Genomic DNA, 20,000 nt, shown 5'->3' with positions numbered 1-20,000 from the left:
GTAGGGGGTTTTTTCCCCCCTTTTCACCCTTTTTTTTTCTATATCCTACCGCCACTGTTTGCTGAAAAGTACCGCACATAAGTGCGGCATTTATCAGCAACTCTTTTTTTGGCGTAGGTTCCCCCCCCCCCTTACTGTGAAAAACACGTAAAACACAAAACACTACACTACACTACCACACATTACATTACAATACATCTAATAAAGCTTTACACTACACCACTACACCACATTACATTTACATACCCCCCTACCCCAATCCCCGTATAAAAATGTCACAGAAACGATTTTCGGTGGAAGAGGCGTACGCACTTATCGCCTCTGACACCGAAACAGCCAGTGAGGATGAATGGGGGGATCCTTCATTCCTCCATTCATCCTCATCATCATCATCCAGTGATGATGATTATCCACCACGGCGTCCAAGGAGAACGCCTCGGGCTGCCCCCCGTCAATCCATCCCATCCCCTGCCCCCCAGACAAGTCATCCCATCCCGCCCCCTGCCCCCCAGACAAGTCATCCCATCCCGCCCCCTGCCCCCCAGACACGTCATCCTATCCCACCCCCCGTCCCCCAGACAGGTGACCCCATCCCGCCCACTGTCCCCCAGACAGGTGACCCCATCTGGACCCCAGACCCCCAAAATCATCAGCCCTGGATTCCTGGCTTTACGGCAACGGCGGGAATCCAGGTTAACCCCACAGGTCTCAGAGAAATAGACTTTTTCAAACTCTATTTCTCTGGTGACCTTGTAAATTTGATGGTGGCGCAAACAAACCTGTACGCGCACCAATTCCTGGCCCAGAACCCCTCCTCTTCTTTTGCTAGGCCCATGGCGTGGACCCCTACTGATGCAGCCGAAATGACTAAATTTTGGGGGCTCCTGCTGCACATGGGCCTAGTAAAAAAAACCACAATGTGGCAATACTGGAGTGGGGATATTATATATAATACCCCACTTTACAGAATGGCCATGGGACGGGTACGATTCGAAACCCTCCTAAAATTCTTGCATTACAATGACAATGCAAGGTGCCCCCCACGAGATGACCCCTCATATGACCGACTGTACAAAGTACGGCCGGTCATAGAGCACTTCTCAGCCAAATTTACTGAGATGTATATCCCAGAGAAATACATCTCAGTAGATGAGTCCCTCCTGAGCTTCAAAGGAAGACTCCATTTCCGCCAGTACCTTCCCAATAAAAGATCGCGGTATGGCGTGAAATTCTACAAACTCTGTGAGAGTACCTCAGGGTACACTTACAGATTTAGAGTGTATGAGGGTAGGGACACCCAAATCCAGCCCCCAGAATGCCCCCCCATCCTCGGAGTTAGTGGGAAGATTGTTTGGGAGCTGATCTTCCCACTGCTGGATAAAGGTTATCACCTGTACGTTGATAACTTTTATACCAGCATCCCCCTGTTTCGGTCACTCGCTGCCCGAGCTACTGTAGCTTGCGGCACGATCCGAAAAAATCAAAGAGGCCTCCCAAGTCACCCTGTTAGAGAAACGATGAGAAGGGGTGCGTGCAAGGCCTATTCCTGTGAAAACATGTTGTTGGTCAGATATAAGGACAAGCGCGATGTCCTTATTCTGACCACAATTCACAGGAATAGCACCACCCCTGTCACTGTACGTGGTACCACAAACGTGGTGAACAAACCTGATTGTATTCTAGAGTACAATCAGTATATGGGAGGAGTTGATCTCTCAGATCAAGTCCTCAAGCCATATAACGCCACGCAAAAAACCAGAACGTGGTACAAAAAGGTGGCCGTACATCTGGTACAAACAGCGATGTACAACGCTTTTGTGTTGTACCGATGTGCCGGCCACCAGGGGAAATTCCTTGATTTCCAGGAAGCAGTAATCAAAGCCCTGATATTCTGCAGCCACGGAGCGGGCCCCAGCGCTTCTGGATATGAAGGACCCCGTATCGTAGAGGGACAACTTTTTCCAGGTGAAGTCCCCCACACTGGAAAAAAGGGGAGATCCCAAAAGAAGTGCAGAGTGTGCCACAAAAGGGGGATCAGGAAGGACAGCATTTACCAGTGTGACACCTGTCCTGATCACCCCGGCCTCTGCATAAAGGATTGCTTCAAGGCGTACCACACGTCATTGGAGTTCTAAATTTTCAATATTCTGTCCCTTATTCTTATTTCAGGGGTCACGTTGATCCAGGGATTAGTCTGATTGCCATTATGGAGTCGGGAAGGAATTTTTCCCCTGTGATGAGGCTACTGTTTTCTGCCTCACTAGGGTTTTTTGCCTTCCTCTGGATCAACACAGGTTGAATTTGATGGACTCCTGTCCTTTTCAACCTTATAAACTTCTAATTGGCCCAATACCCGCAAATTAATTAAAATTGTTCCTTTTCCCCAACTAAATAGGCATGGCCCCCATTCCCATTAGAGGATGCCATGATGCAATTAGAAAGCCCCTGTGCGGCCAGGACAGTACAAACCCCCCACAAGTGACCCCATTCTGGAAACTACACCCCATAAGGAATCTAACAAGGGGGACAGCGGGGATATGCCCCCCTGGTGACGGGCACATTTGTGCTGTGAAAGTGAAAAAAATAGTATTTTTCATCTTCACAGCACATGTTCTACATATGTGCTCGTCACCAGTGGGGTCCATATGCCCACTGCACCCCTTGTTAGATTCCTTATGGGGTGTAGTTTCCAGAATGGGGTCACTTGTGGGGGGTTTCTACTGTCTTGGCAGCACAGGAGCTTTGTAAATGCAACATGGCCTCCGTCCTCCATTCCAGCCTCTAAATGGCGCTCTGTCCCTTTGGTGGCTTGCCCTGTGCCCATATGGCACATTATGTCCACATGTGGGGTATTTTCGTACTCAGGGGAAATTACCCTACACGTTTTGCATTTATTTTCTCTTTTAACCCCTTTTGGAAATGAAAAATATCAAGGCTGGACCAACATTTAGTGTAAAAAAAAAATATATTTTTACACTAAATCATTGATCTAGTCTTTATTGTTTCATTTTCACAAAGGGTTAAAAGATAAAATAAACACTAAATGTGTAGCGCAATTTTCCCTGAGTACGGAAATACCCCACATGTGGACATAAAGCATCATGCGGGTGCAGGGTAAGCCTCCAAAGGGAAGGAGCGCCATTTGGCTAGAATGGATGGTGAATGCCATCTCGCATTTACAAAGGCCCTGTGTTGCCAAGATAGTGGAAAACCCCCAAAATTGACCCCATTCTGGAAACTACACCCCTCAAGGAATCTAACAAGGGGTGCAGTGAGGATATTGACCCCTTGATGACGGGCACATTTGAGCCGTGAAAGTGAAAAAATGAAATTGTTTACTTTCACGTCACATTGTTCCACATTTGTGCCCGTCACCAGTGGGGTCCATATGCTCACTACACCCCTTGTTAGATTCCTTGAGGGGTGTAGTTTGCAGAATGGGGTCACTTGTGGGGGTTTACCACTGTCTTGGCAGCATAGGGTCTTTGTAAATGAAACATGGCCCTTGAAATCCATTCCAGCCAAATCCAGCCTCCAAAAGCCAAATGGCGCTCCTTCCCTTTGGAGGCCCGTCTTGCGGCCGCAATGCGCTTTATGTCCACATGTTGGGTGTTTCCTAACTCGAAACAAACTGCTCTACACGCTTTGAGCTTTTTTTCTCTTTTAAACCCTTGTGAAAAGGGAAAAAATCAAGTATAGACCAACATGTAGTGTAAAAATGTTTTCATTTTTACACTAAATCATTGACCTAGACTTGGTTTTTTCATTTTCACAAGGGGTTAAAAGAGAAGAAACAAAACAAAACGCGTAGAGAAATTTCCCCCGTGTACGGAAATACCCCACATGTGGACTTAAGGCACTATGCAGCCGCAAGACGGGCCTTCAAAGGGAAGGAGCGCCATTTAGCTTTTTGGGGCTGGATTTCGGTAGAATGGATTTCAAAGGCCATGTTGCATTTAAAAAGTCCCTGTTCTGCCAAGCCAGTGAAAACCCCCCACAAGTGACCCCATTATGGAAACTACACCCCTCAGGGAATGTAACAAGGGGTGTAGTGAGCATATGGACCCCACTGGTGACGGGTACAAATGTGGAACAATGTGGCTTGAAAATGAAATATTACATTTTTTACACTATAATGTTGGTCTAGCCTTGAATTTTTCATTTTCACAAGGGGTTAAAAGAGAAAAAAAGCCACAAAATGTGTAGAGCAATTTCCCCTGAGTCCGTAAATACCCCACATGTGGACATAAAGCTCCATGTGGGTGCAGGGCAAGCCTCCGAAGGGAAGGAGCGCCATTTGGATTTTGGAGGTTGGATTTGGCTAGAACAGATGATGAATGCCATGTCGCATTTACAGAGCCGTCGTGCTGCCAAAACACTGGAAACCCCCCACAAATGACCCCATTCTGGAAACTACACCCCTCAAGGAATCTAACAAGGGGTGCAGTGAGGATATGTACCGCTGGATGACGGGCACATATGTGCCGTGAAAGTGAAAAAATGAAAATTTTCAATTTCACGTCACATTTTTCTACATTTGTGCCCGTCACCAGTGGGGTCCATATGCTCACTGCCCCCCTTGTTAGATTCCTTGAGGGGTGTAGTTTCCAGAATGGGGTCACTTGTTGGGGGTTTCCAGTGTTTTGGCAGCACGAGGGCTCTGTAAATGCGACATGGCTCTTGAAATCCATTCCAGTGAAATCTAGCTTCCAAAAGCCAATTGGCGCTCCTTCCCTTTGGAGGCTCGTCCTGCGCCCCCTTGGCACTTTATCGCCACATTTGGGGTATTTCCGTACTCGGGAGAAACTGCACTACATGTTTTGTGTCTTTTTTTTCCTCTTATCCCTTTGTGAAAATGAAAAATTGAAGGCTAGAACAACATTTTAGTGTAAAAAATAAATTTTTCTTTTTTCACGCCATATTGTTCGGAAAATCTGTGAAGCACCTGTGGGGTCCAAATGCTCACCGCACCCCTTGTTACATTCCTTGAGGGGTATAGTTTTCTAAATGGTGTCCCTTTAGGGGTGTTTTTTAGGTTTTGGCACCCCAGAGCCTCTGCCAACCTGAAGTGGTACAGTCAGAAATGACCAAATATAACGGAGCCATTGAAATGCACTAGGCGCTCCCTTATATCTGAGGCTTGTGGTTGCGTCAAATAGCGCAATAGGGCCACATATGGGGTATTTCTATAAACTGTAGAAACGGGGCAATCAATATTGGGGTGCATTTCTCTGGTAATAGGTTTATAAATATGAAAAATATTGGATTACAATAAAATCTCTGCACGGAAAATTAAAATTTTCAAATTTCTTACACACTTAGGGCCACATGTATCATCCGGCGAATGGCTGATTTTCGGCGGAAAGTGCCGATTTGCGTCTTTTTTTAAGCAAAAATGGCGGATTTGCGAATAAAATATTCGCAAATCGGCACTTTCCGCCGAGTACGCCAGGGGGCGGAAAAGGGGTGGAGAGTGGGCGGAACGGAGGGCGCGGACTCAGAGTCCGCGCGATTTATCATCCGTTCCGCCAAAATGTACGCCGAAAACCTACTCCAGTCCTCAGCTGGCGTAGGTTTTCGGCGGTGCGCAACGGCGCGCACGGGATTTATGTAGAGGCAGTCCGCCTCTACATAAATCTCCGTAGCGCCGGAGCTGCGGGGGCATTTTTACGTCCGGCGTAAAAAACGCCGGACTTAATAAATGCCTCCCGAAGCTTTTATTTCTGTGACTCCCCTAAAGGGTTAAAACACTTTCTAGATATGCTTTTGCAGAGTGTGGGGGGTGCAGTTTCTGAAATGGGGTGCTTTGTGGGGCTTTCTAACATACAGGCCCCTCAAATACACTTTGGACCTGAACAGGTCCCTAAAAATATCTGATTTTGAAATTTTACTGAAAATTTGGAAATTTGCTGCTTATGTTTTAAGCTTTCTATTGTCTAAAAAAAATTAAAGATCGTTTAATAAATGCCGCCAACATAAAGTAGACATGTTGCTAATGCTATTTAATATATAATTTATGTGGCATAACCACTTTCTGTATACGCAAAAAAGTTTAAAAGTTGGAAAAATGAATTTTTTTACAATTTTTCACATTATTTGGGTTTTTTTCATAAAGATTTGTTATAAGTATCGACTCCAATTTACCAGAAATGTAAAGTACAATATGTCACGAGAAAACAATCTCAGAATCAGCCGGATAGGTAAAAGCATCCCGAAGTTATTAATGAATAAAGTGACACTGGTCATATTTATAAAATTTGTCTCTGTCATTAAGGCCATTTCAGGCTCTGTCCTTAAGGGGTTAAAGAAAACTAAATGTTGTTTAAGGAAATAAACTTACTAGGTGGATCCTCAGCGAGTTTCTCACTGCGAATTCGCAGCGAGACCCGCTGCGGATCCCTGCCCTGTACAGTCTATGGGCAGACAAACTCGCATCAGGATGCACATCCTGCTGCGAGTTTGTCCGCAGCCCGCCCCGTTAACCCCCCGCCGCAGCACACTGATTGCCTGAGCGGGATGTGAAGACACCGGGAGCGCTGAAGCAAGCCGGAGCGGCGACCCGGTGAAGTTTAACTTGTATTAGGGTAGGCCATTTCTTATTTATAAAAGAAACTTTTTTTTTTTTTACTGCACACATTAATTAGAAGTTCCCTTGGGGACTTTTATATACACAGCACTGATCTCCCATTGAGATCAATGCTATGTATACAATAGAGCCCTGATCCATTGGATGAACGCTCTATTACTCTGGTCTGCTGCAGACCAGATACATAGAATATAGAGTCGGGATCAGCCTCATTCCAACACTGGCCAGTCCCAACATGGCCAGTACAATGGATACAGCCAGTAGACACCAGGGATGGGGGCTATAATGGACATTTAAATGCAGATGTCATGTTTGACAGCTGAATTTAAAGTGTCACTGTCGTTATAACTTTCAGAATCTAAATCAACAGTAGATGTGATATAAAGCAAGTTTGCAATATACATTCATTATTTTTTTTGTTGTTGTTATCATGCTGTAAAACAAAGCTGAACTTACCAGAAATCCAGGTCCAGTCTCCTCATGGCAGATTTTCTGACTGCTGATTGAAAAAAACAGACTAAACACAGGGATTTCAGCCAGTACAGAGAGTCATGGCTCAATGTGTCCATCAATCACATGACTGCCTTCTCTCTGTGAGCGCTCAGATGGCCTGGGATACACAGGACTTCCTGTTTTCTGACAGTTTCCTGTTTTTTGGAAAAAAAAGAGACAGAAAACAGGAAGTGCCATGTTTTCCATGAAAAAAAGAATGTAAATTGCAAACTTGCTTTATATCAAATCTACTGCTGATTTAGATTTTGAAAGTTATAACGACAGGGACATTTTAACTGTCCTAACTGTGCGATCAGCTGCACCCGCTAATAGCGGCGTTCCTGGGCTACAGAAAGCAGCCGGGATTGCAGCAGTTCAGAGCAGGGTAGCGGCACAGCCCCTTTCTGAACCTCCCGACCCGCAGCAGGATGTACCGGTACGTCCTTCTGCGGGAAGGGGTCGATCATGATGCTGGATGTTCCCAGGTCCAGTCTGCAGAATACCTTCCGTGTACGGATGGAATTCTACAGATGTGTGAATGACCTCTAAGGGTGGGTTCACTCCTACCGGATCGCAGCGGATTTCACACTGTAAGTTCCATAGCAAAATACACCGCTGAGAGCATGTAAAGCCTCATCCCCCTTGACCTGCCCTGGCCCAGTGAATACTTTAACCACCGGCTTGCTTCTGTGGCTTCCGGCGTGACATGCCACTTCTTTCGGCGGATAGCGGAATACGCCGGCCCATAGAATGGTGTCTATGGAGCCGGCAAAAAGGCGCGCGGCCGTGAGCATGTCACGGCCGCGGCGGCTTCCCGCGTTCCGGGTTGCCGCCGCGACCGCCTCCTGTCCCGTGCAGCCGCCGGGGTCCTTGTGTAGGGACCCGGCGCTGCTGCTGCTTCGGCCCCTGGGGCGCCTCACCTCTCCTCCGTGCATGTCGCGGTCTGTGCCGGCCGGCGCGCGCGTCCCCGCCTCCTAGGGCGCGCGCGCGCCGGCTGTCTCAGATTTAAAGGGGCAGTGCGCTCCTAATTGGTTAGTGTCACCAATCACTCCCCTATAAATCCCAGCATGCCCTGTCCTTAGGGTTGGAGCCTCTACATGCTTCCCATAGCGTTGGCCCAGCCCCCTGTTGTTCCTGAGTCCTATCCGTTACCTGGTCCCTAGTCCCTGTTCCTGAGTCCTATCCGTTACCTGGTCCCTAGTCCCTGTTCCTGGTTCCTGTTTCCCTGTCACTCCATCTGTTCCTGCGTTCAGCCTGTCACGTGCGCTCTCACCTGCAGACCATTGCCAGTGCCATCTCCTGCCTACTGCTCCTGCCACGCCTCGCCTGCCGACACCAGCAACCAAGCCAGGGGTAGCGACCTGGGGGTCGCCTGCCGCAGCAAGTCCATCCCGCCTTGCGGCGGGCTCTGGTGAAAACCAGCGGCCCCTTAGACTCCGCTCCCTGGTGAGGTTTGTGCCATCGCTGGTGCCGGTCCAGTGGATCCACTACTCCGGGCGTTACAGAGCACAGACAGCCGACGGAATTCCGTTGAGTTTATCCGCGAGAATTCTGTAGTGTGAACCCACCCTAAGAGAGTATCAGCTGGATTTTGCAGCTGACACTGATAAATAGGTCTTTAGGCACATGGCACCTTTGGATAGTAAACACAATCATCTCACAGAACAGGGAGAATAACTACAACAATGTCATTGTACCGGAAGAATAAACACAGTGAGTGATGTCACAATACAGGGAGAATGAAACTATTAAAACATAGTGATGTTTTGCTTCTCTTCCTAATTTTACTACTCTGCATTCGTGTAGGGGAATGTAAATCCCTTCCAGTGATGGTATAGAGGGATCATAAACACAGATGTCACAGTAAAGCAATAATAACACCGTTTTGTCAAAATACAGCAATAATAACCATCATGATACCACAGTACAGGGACAAATACAGTGATGTTGCAGTACAAAGATAATAGACTGATGTCACAGTACAAAATAGTAAACACAGTACTAGCATAAAAGGACTCAGTGAATTCATATTATGGGGATAATGCACATAGAGATGTCACAGTACGAGAGAGCATAAATGCTTCCTTACATGTCTGTCCCAGTTGGGCCCTCTCCGGTCCCTGCCTTCAGATCCTGGTGTAACCTCTACAATAGTTACACCTCTAAGGGTGTCTTCATATGTACCGGATCACAGCAGATCAAAGCCCTGTCCCCCTTCACGCTCCTGTCTGCTTCTCTGGCTGCCGGTTCCCTGACTTCCCGCTCAGCCAATCAGTGCACTGTCCTGCCTCACCCACTGATAGCCTCATATTGTGGCCCAGTTCCTATGACCTCCCCTGGTTTGTACATATTCAAAGCCTGGTTCCCCCAGTGCACCAATATCTCCTCCCCTCTGTGACACATCAGGCCTGGAAAGGCTTTATTCTGAAGGTGGCACGTCACAGAGGGGAGGAGATATAGGTGCACTGGGGGCATGTGCCTGCACATCTGCATATGTGGAATAGATGGCAGACAGCGATATGAGGAATACATGACACAGCTAGAATCTGCGCGGCGAGGGCCAATCAGATGGTTTGAAAATCTTTATATCATAAATCTTGAGGTACATTTTCGCTCAGGCGTAAATCATGATCCAAATCGATACCTGCTGGAGGCGTGCTCCTCTTAGTGAATTCAGATGGGGGAAGGGGCGGGGCCTAAGTTAAGACCAGCGTACGAGTACGCCGGTCTTCATAAATTCCCCCCAAAGTCTCCAGCAGAACAGCGTGTCTTTGTCCTATAGTGCATCTTGGTGCCATCTCTTCCCAGGAGAGTGACGCCTATGTATCAGGCAATTCATCAGTCCACCTGTCAACCATTTGCCTATTTTTTCTGCTTCCGACATAAAATGGCTGACTGATCCCTTGCACCATTGTCCGCAGATAATCAATGCTCTTCACCTGTCCATTGTTTTTTATGTTATGGCGTGACTCTGTTGTGTTACATACCCTGAACAAGCCCATTCCTTGTGCGGCTTGATGTTTCTCACCTTACGCTCACCATTTCACCATGTTTACTTTTTTTTACTTCAAAGAGCATTTCCTGTGGACCAAAATTGTCAGCATAGGTGTGACATTTCATACTTACCAGTCCTCCTTCCAAAAGTCTCTGGGTCTCACTCTAAACTCCTGGCTAGACTGGCAAGTCTCTTACTAAGGCAGGAGACTTTCACTGACCTCTCCAATGGGAGTGGAGGACACATGTGTGGCTCGGTTAGTTAGTAGCTTGTATGTCACTTCCAGTCAGCCTGCAGACCTGCTGGAACAACAGAAAGGTGAGTGGCAATGTTTATTGTACTGTCACAGTCGGTACGTTTTCACTCCAGGTGCCTCCAGCTCCACAGCTCTGGGTAATAGGGACAGTTTCTGCATGGTAAATGTCCTAGGGAACGCTCTTTGGATGGCACTGTTATGGGCTCTCAATGACTCATACTCTTTTGAGGGCATTCTCTGGCACTAAGGGGCACACCATTTGGCACTGTTATGGGTTCTCTACAACTATTTAGGAGGCACCGTGTAGGGCAGTGCTTATAATGGAGCCTCACCCAACAGACCAAGGCAATGCCTGGGCCTCACCAGACTGACCAAGAGGGTGCCTGGGCCTCACTAAATGTGGTGTGGGCTACATTTCACCCGTCTCCCAAGCTCTAAGTACAAAATAAATTAATAATGTTGCTAAAATTAAGATTTTTGCAAACAGCAAAGGGACTGTGCAAATCATAGTTAATTTTGTGAAAACTGGCTCCTCAGCTGGGCCTCACCAACAACTAGGGGGCGCCTCACTGGTGAGGCCCGCCTCACAGTTTGAGAAGCACTGGTGTAGGGGATACTGGTACTGTTTATGGTGGCATGGGGTTACTCTGTGTGATGTTGTTTCATGGAGCACTTACTGACTGTATATGGGGCAAACTCTTAGGGTATGTGCACACTACGGAAATCACGCAGCTAACTTGCAGTAGATTCCGCAGGACAGATTTACGGACCCATAGGGATACATTAGTCACGGACACCCTTCAGGATTTTTCCTGAATGGTGTCTGTTCCGGAAATAGGTCAGGATTTTTTTAGATCCTGTCCTATTTTTGTACGCAAACCCGGCACCGACATGAAAATGGAAGTCCATGGGAGCGCTGGAACCCTGGACGCTTTCCTGATGCACATCAGGAAAGCGTCCGGAGTTCCGATGACAGGCAGGGACTGGGGACAAGCAGGGGCTGGGGAAGGGTGACAGGCAGGGGCTGGGCCGGTGACTGCAGAGACCTGAGCCTGTACCTGAGAGACAGCCGCATCGACGTACGGACCTTGGCAGAGCAGGATCACGCTCCCAGGACCTCAGCCCTCTGCCCGACCCCTCCTGACCCCAGCCGCCCGCCCTCCCAATCCCCCAGCCGGCCGCCTACCCTCCCAAACCCCCAACCAGCTGTATTGCCGCCCGCCCTCCAGACAGTCAACAGTACTCCTTGTATTTCTGCAAGATGTGACCATCCAGTTTGCAGAACTACATCTCCCATCATGTCCTATTGGCAGGTGATAATGAAGGTTGTAGTTCTGCAACAGATTAAAGGATGACACATGGCATGAGGGGGACACGGTGGCACGGTACACGAGGAGGGAAGGGGGCACAGTACACAGGGGGAACACGGTGGCACAGCACACGAGGGGGAGATGGTGGCATACTAGACCATATTGAAAACACTTTTTTTTTTTCTGATCAGGAAATCCTAAAGGCATTTCCTGATGGTTTCCTGAAGGTAAGAACGGTCTACTGTCTGGAAACCCAGATACTTTCCTGATGCCATTTGAGGCCTCCTGATCAGGATTTCCTGACAGTATAAACTGACATGGACGTGTGAATGGGGCCAAAAGTGGCGGAATCCCACCTGCCTCAGTGTCCCACAGTGTCTCTATGGGATAGTTCACGCGCCTGAGCTTCAAAGAATTGACATGTCCCAATTACCCCGGCCCTGCCTGGCTAATACATTACCTGGCCGCGCTCTTGCTTACTGCTCAGGCTCACTGACATACAGATCAGCCAATCAGTGGCTGCGGTGGGGCAGCGCACTGATTGGCTGAGCAAGACACAATGGAGGCGGGAGCCTGAGCAGCAACCAGGAGCCCGGCCAGGTAATGTATGCGGCCAGGTAAGTCGGATCGGGCTTTACATACTTAGGGTATGTGCACACTGAGTAATTTTGATGGAAACCCCGTCGCGGAAATTCTCAGCTTGCGCCCGCTTGTGGACTGCGGCTGGCGCACGCGTCTCCGCCCGTGTCATTGACTCCATTCTATGCACGGGCGGATTCTTTCATCCGTCCAAAGAATGAACTTGATCATTCTTTGGACGGATGAAAGAATCCGCCCGTGCATAGAATGGAGTCTATGACACGGGCGGAGACGTACGCGCTAGCCGCAGTCCACGAGCGGGCGCAAGCTGAGAATTCCGCAGAGTTTCCCACAAACTTACTCAGTGTGCACAAACCCTTAGGGAATGTTCACATAGATGATAGATATTTTGTTTGCAGTGTAAGGCTATGTTCACACTATGTATGTGTGTGGCTGTATTTTTTATGCGGCTGTAAATGTGCGGCTAAAACTACGGCTGTGGGAAAAAATAGACATGCGGCTGAAAACATACGGTCATTTACTTGGAAATCTGGTTCAACTAAAAATAACAAATAAAATCTTTAGAAAGTGATGCAAACACCTCTGGATGCCTCTGGGAAAGCAGGGAACACAGTTTACAGGAATCGCTATTACCGGGGTTTGCGATCCTCTGCAGTAATGCCGATGCCTCTCATGGTTAATATATTTAATTAATAAAACACATTTTCGTTGTAATAAAGTCCCTTTCGTTGTTCAATAATTAAATTTAAACGAATCCATCATTTTGCAATTAAATATACTGTTAAAATAAATATATATATAAATAAATGTATATTTATATATATATTTATTTTTTGACAGTATATGTAATTGCACAATGATGGATTCGTTTAAATTAAATTATTGAACAACGAAACTGCATTTATTACAACAAAAATGTGTTTTATTAATTAAATATTAATTAGTACAGGAAGCTCCATTAAGCCGTTAATTCATATTAGCACAATAGCATTATTAGAAGAAACATTTTGAATTATATGTGCGCTCAGCTGATTGGCTGTTCGGCTGAGCGCACATATAAAGAGCCGGTCTGCAGTACAGTCACTTCATTGTGCTGCGGACCAGCGAAGAGGACACATCGGGGTGAGTATAGAGCTCTCCCCACCCCCTCCCCAGCACTGCACCCATCCCAGTAAGAAAGGGGGTTACTTAACCCCTTCCTTGCTGGGATGGGTGCAGTCTGACAACAGTCTGGCCCCCAAGGGGTTAAGGGGGATGCAATACCACCTCCCTTAACCCCTTGGGGGTCAGACTGTAAGCAGCGATCTGTAAAGATGCTGCATACTGTAAGGAGCACAACACCGCTCACAATGATGGGTGTTGTGCTCCTGTTTGTGTGTTTTTTGTGTGTTTCTCCCTTTTTGTTTTTCAGATATCGGTATCCTGTGGATTAAGTCGGATTCGGTGGACTACGTCGATGACCAGCGGTTGTTTGGTGTGTTTTTTTTATAAAATGGTCAATGAGGGGTGTGGGGGTGTTTTTATTTGAATAAAATTTTTTTTTCCACTTGTGTCTTTATTTCTTTACTTTATAGACTTAGTAGTGGAAACCGTCTAATAGACGAAATCCATTACTAAGTCGGGGCCTAGTGTTAGCCGGTATAAAATGACTAACACTAACCCCCTATTATTACCCCAGTACCCAATGCCACCAGGGGTACTGGGAAGAGCCGGGTGCCAGTGGTCCCGGAGCGTCAAAATTGGCGCTCCTGGACCGGGCGGCAGCAGGCTGGTAATATTTAGGCTGGGGAGGGCCTAAACCAATGGCTCTTCCCACCCTGGTGTTACCAGGCTGCTGTCGCTTGTTTTTTTAACCCGGCTGGTTATAAAAATAGAGGGGACCCTATGCGTTTAAAAAAATAAATAAAATAATTAAAAAAACCGCATAGGGTCCCCCCTATTTGTATAACCAGCCAGGTTAAAAACCAAGCGACAGCAGCCTGGTAACACCAGGGTGGGAAGAGCCATTGGTTTAGGCCCTCCCCAGCCTAAATATTACCAGCCTGCTGCCGCCCGGTCCAGGAGCGCCAATTTTGACGCTCCGGGACCACTGGCACCCGGCTCTTCCCAGTACCCCTGGTGGCATTGGGTACTGGGGTAATAATAGGGGGTTAGTGTTAGCCATTTTATACCGGCTAACACTAGGCCCCAACTTAGTAATGGATTCCGTCTATTAGACGGCTTCCACTACTAAGTCTATAAAGTAAAGAAATAAAGACAAGACACAAGTGCAATTTTTTTTTTATTTAAATAAAAACACCCCCACACCCCTCATTGACCATTTTATTAAAAAAAAAAACACCAAACAACCGCTGGTCATCGACGAAGTCCACCGAATCCGACGTAATCCACAGGATACCGATATCTGAAAAACAAAAAGGGATAAACACACAAACAGGAGCACAACACCCATCATTGTGAGCGGTGTTGTGCACCTTACAGTATGCAGCATCTTTACAGATTGCTGCTTACAGTCTGGCCCCCAAGGGGTTAAGGGAGGATGTATTGCATCCCCCTTAACCCCTTGGGGGCCACACTGATGTCAGACTGCACCCATCCCAGCAAGGAAGGGGTTAAGTGACCCCCCTTCCTTACTGGGATGGGTTAAGTGCTGGGGAGGGGGTGGGGAGAGCTCTATACTCACCCTGATGTTTCCTCTTCGCTGGTCCGCAGCACAATGAAGTGACTGTGCTGCGGACCGGCTCTTTATATGTGCCCTCAGCCGATTAGCCAATCAGCTGAGCGCACATATAATTCTAAATGTTTCTTCTAATAATGCTATTGTCATAACATAATTAGAAGAAACATTTGATGTTTTAATTAAAGTAAAGTGATGATTAGTACAGAATGCTCTATTGCCGGGAATATGAATTACCGGCTTATGGAGCTTCCTGTACTAATTAATATTTAATGAATAAAACACATTTTCGTGGAAATAAATTCTGTTTCGTTGGTCAATAATTTATTTCTAACGAATCCATCATTGTGCAATTCAATATACTGTCAAAAAATAAATATATAGATAAATATACATTTATTTATATATCTATTTATTTTAACAGTATATTTAATTGCAAAATGATGGATTCGTTAGAAATAAATTATTGACCAACGAAAGTGTCTTGATTACAAAGAAAATGTGTTTTAGTAATTTAATATATTAACTATTAGAGGTATCGGCATTCGGCATCATTGCTGGCTATTTTTGAAGTACTCCGTACGGACCGCCTGTCAATCCTCGGCCGCATGTTCAGCCGCAAACAATGGTCTTGTTCATTTTTTACGGGTCCGTTTACGATAGGGCCGTAGATTCAGACATAGTGTGCACTGTGCAGCCGCATATCCTATACTTCCAAGCATACACACGAACCACCAAAAATACCGCCGCACAATTACAGCCGCAAATACAGCCGCACTCTTACAACGTGTGAACCGAGCCTCATATCGTATACTTTCCAGCGTACGCATGAACCTGAAAAATACGGCCGATGATTTACAGCCCGCAATACAGCCGCACAGATACATAGTGTGAACATAGCCTAAAACAGAAGCAGACTGAGCCAGAGATGGGCAGATACTGCAAGATGAGGTGTATACTTGGCAGTTGGCTCCGAGGTGCAATGCATGCTGGGAAATGTAGTTTTGTATATTGGATATACAACGGAGCTTTAGAAAAACCTTAAACAGAGGAGCGGCAGCAGCTTGAAAGATGGGAGACAGCTCAAAATACTCCGGGGGACTTGGTGAGTAAGACCAGCTAGGTTTGGTAGCTTTTCATTTTTTAGCTCTTGGGTTCAACACCCCTTTAATATGGCGATTATTACAACACTAAAAGGAATTATCAACAAGTATGTCTAGTGTCTCCATTAAAGGGGTTATCCAGCGCTACAAAAACATGGCCACTCTCCCCCTACTGTTGTCTCCAGTTTGGGCGGGGTTTTGAAACTCAGTTCCATTGAAGTAAATGGAGCTTAACTGCAAACTGCACCTGAACTGGAGACAACAGTAGGAGAAAAGTGGCCATGTTTTTGTAGCGCTGGATAACCCCTTTAACAGTTCTGCGTAAGCTGGGTGATAACCAATATGGCAGCAATTTATAACACTCAAAAAGATTATCACCAACTTCCCTACAGTCTCCAGTCAGGTAACAGGGAAAGCTGGGTATGGTGACTATTACAGCACCAAAAGGGATTGTCACAATTCACTCCTATAGTGTTTAGTAACAATTCTGGGAAAGCTGAGTGACAACAAATATGATAGCCGCAACAAAGGCTCCATCGCTGAGCTCTCCTAGTGTCTCCAGTCAGGATTGTGAAAAGGCTGGGTGACAACCCATATGGTGCCCATTGCATCACTCAAAGGAATCATGACTAAACTCTCCCAGATTGAGGATTCTGGGAAAGCTGGGTGACAACCAATATGGTGGCTATAATCATAAGCAAAGGGATCATCACCATAGTATGGCAACAATTACAACTCAAAAAAATTGTCACTAACCTCTACTAGAGTCTCCAGTCAGGATAATAGGAAACGTGAGAGAGCAAATATGGTGGCTAGAACGACAATCAAATGAATCTGTAGAAGCTGAGCGATAACCAATAAGGCAGCCATTACAATAAGGCATTGTCACCAAGCTCCCCTAGAGTCCCCCCCAGTCAGGAAAAAAAGGAAAGCTGGGTGACAATTAATATATCGGCCATTACAACAGTCAAAAAGTTTGCCTCCTGTCAGTATTCTGGGAAATCAGGGAGACAAACAATATGGCGGCCATTTCAACAATCAAGAGGATTGTCACCAGACTCTGAGAGTCAGGATTCTGGGAAAGCTAGTTGAAAACCAATATGGTGGCCATTACAGCACTCAACGAGTAATGCCCCTATTCCACGAGTCGTTTGTAGGAGCAAACGAGCGCTATTAGCGCTCGTTTGCTCCTCGTTCCCCGCTCGCTGCCGCCGCTATTCAAAGCGGCGTCAGCGAGCGGGTGAGTGCGGGAGGGGCGGCGGGGAGCTGCTGGGGGGGCTGCCCGGGGGATCGCTGATCGTCCGGGCAGCCCATAGGATATAGCAGCGTCTGCTGCCGACGCTCCTATTCAACGGAGCGACAGCAGCAGATCGCTGCTATATCAGTCGCTTGTTTTTCAACATGTTGAAAAACAAGCGACTGCAACGATCAGCCGACATGAACGATGTCGGCTGATCGTTGCACTCTATTCCACGGGACGAATATCGTTCGTAGCGGCCGTTATCGGCCAAATACGAACGATATTGCTCCTCTAAACGACCCGTGGAATAGGGCCTTTAGTCTCCAGTTAAGATTCTGGCAAAGAAAGGTGACAACCAATATGGTGACCACTACAATACAAAATAGAGCTGTTATGAAAATTTTCCTAGGTTTTCCAGTCAGGATTCTGGGAAAGCTAAGTAACAACCAATATGGCAGCCGTTACAACTCTGAAAGAGATTGTCACCAAGCTCTCTTATAATTTTGGGAAGGATGAATGACAACCAATATAGCGGTCATTACAACACTTAAAGGGATTGTCAATGAGTTCTTCAGTATGGATTGTGGGAAGACTTGGGGACAACCAATATGGCTGCCATTACAACACTGAAAGGGATTGTAACCATGCTCTCTTGGAGTATCCAGTCATAATTTTGGGAAAGCTGGGTGACAAACAAAATGGCAGCCATTAAGACAAGAAAGGGATTGTCACCAGGCTCCCCTTAGCTGGGTGACAATCTCAATGATGGCTATAATAGTGGCCATATCGGTTATGAATATAATATATATATCTATTTACATGCGGCGCACCAGCTGGTGCAAAACTAGAACTACCAGCATGCCCCATAACTATGGGAGTTGTAGTGTCACACCAGCTGGGTACTGAGGTGTGAGGAGCCTATTGGGCTGCTATGTTGGCACTCTCTCTCTCTCTCTCTCTATAATATTACAGAATATATATATATATATATATATATATATATATATATATATATATATATATACTCTCTTTAGGGCATATGGTCTTATAACTGTGTAGGTATGAGGTAACAATGCCATGCAGCAGAGTGTAGATGAGGTAGTGATTTTCCTTTGTATGTCTCCTGTTATTTCTCTCATTACTATGCTGTGGTTATGTGTGTGGTGTTTGGCTCCTCTCCTCCATGTTGCCCCTCCATTGTCTGCCTCCCCTCTGCCTCTCTCTGTCCTCCTCCTTCCTCTTGTCCTCCTCTCTCTCTTTCTCTCCTCACTTCTCTTTACTTTACTTTTCCTCACTTTACATCCGGGTTTTTTTCCCTAGGCAATGGGAGCCGCATCACACCCCGCTCCTTAGGCAAAGTGAAATAAATTCGCCGCACCGACAACGTCAAGTAGTCCGCTCTTTCACTCGCTCCGCTTTCTTTTCCCTCCACTCTGACCCCCCACCTTCTGTCACCGACTGGGGGGTTTACCATACCGGGGAACATTCCGGTCAACTTATCGGATGAATTAGACGCGGTGCTCGCTTTCCTCCAATCACACCCCCTTCTCTCCCTCCGCTCGCCGGCCGCTTTTCCTTCCTACGTCACAGGGGCCTGTGTGTGCGCGCTCCCGACTCCCCTCCCCGCCGTAGCTGATAGGACCCCGGCGGGCGCGCGCTTTGGTAGTGGAGAGGAGGGGAGGGAGGGGGGTGGTTGTAGAAGGGGGGAAAGAAGAAGAAGAGTGCGGCGGAGGGATCCAGCTCCGGGTGCACTGCGGTTCGGGGAGGGAGAGAGTTCTTCTTCTTTGGCCATCACTTTCTCTTTATTTATTTATTTGCCCTAACCGGGGGCAATTAATTCCTTCCCCTGCCCCTCGTCCTTCCCCCGGTTCTTTGTGGCTTTATACTTCTTCTTATTGACTCCCCCCCCTCTTCTCTCCCGTTACTGGGGGGTGTCCCCCCCAGCCCCTGTTATTTACCCCCAGCCTGTGGTGGGCCGGGGGGGCGCTGAGAGGAAAGATGTGGCGGTGACAGACGGGGCTTCCCTCCCATGAAAGAAGAGGAGAAGAAAGAAACAAGAAGAGAAGGAGGAGGAGGAAGAAGAGGAGTGGGGAGCATCCCCGGCGACCCCCCCTACCGGGAGCGGGGTACCCCTGCAGCAGGTGTGGGCCGGGGCCGGGGCTGGGGGGGTGTCAGGGGGGGCTGCGGGGGCCGGGGCTGACGGGAGGGGGACTGCAAACTTGAGTGAGAAGTGCGGTGTGAGCAGCAGGCCCGGGAGCCGGGGAGTGTGGTGCTGAGGGGACAGCTGTGTGCTCACAACTCCGAGCAAAGTGCACGCCGACCCTCCGCAACTTACTACGTGCGGTTTCTGTGCGGCTCCCTCCGCCGAGTGTGAGTGACTGCACTCAGGGACCGGGCACTGATTTAAAGGGCAACTTCACTTTCACCCTGTAAGGCGCCATTGAGTATGAAGGAACTTTTACTATCACTTTGTTGTAGTTATTTTCTATCTATCCAGTTATTTTGTGTTTTTTTCTTTACAGTTATGTTCAAATCTGCTTTAAAAAAAAAAAAAATCAGTTGGTTGCCCTTGGAAACAGAGTGGTGTAACTCCGCCTCCCCCGGGAGACATGTGACCTGGTGCTTTGTGTTTACATTTAATTTATATGTTTTGAAAGGGATAGAAGGTGTTTCCCAGTGACTTTTATTGTTTATGGTGCACGTTACCGGAGTGTGTCGTATCCTGTAGTGCGCTGAGGCCT

The sequence above is a fragment of the Dendropsophus ebraccatus genome, chromosome 4, assembly GCF_027789765.1.
Source record: "Dendropsophus ebraccatus isolate aDenEbr1 chromosome 4, aDenEbr1.pat, whole genome shotgun sequence".
NCBI classification, from domain to species: domain Eukaryota; kingdom Metazoa; phylum Chordata; class Amphibia; order Anura; family Hylidae; genus Dendropsophus; species Dendropsophus ebraccatus.
Note: the sequence above shows the minus strand (reverse complement) of the source record.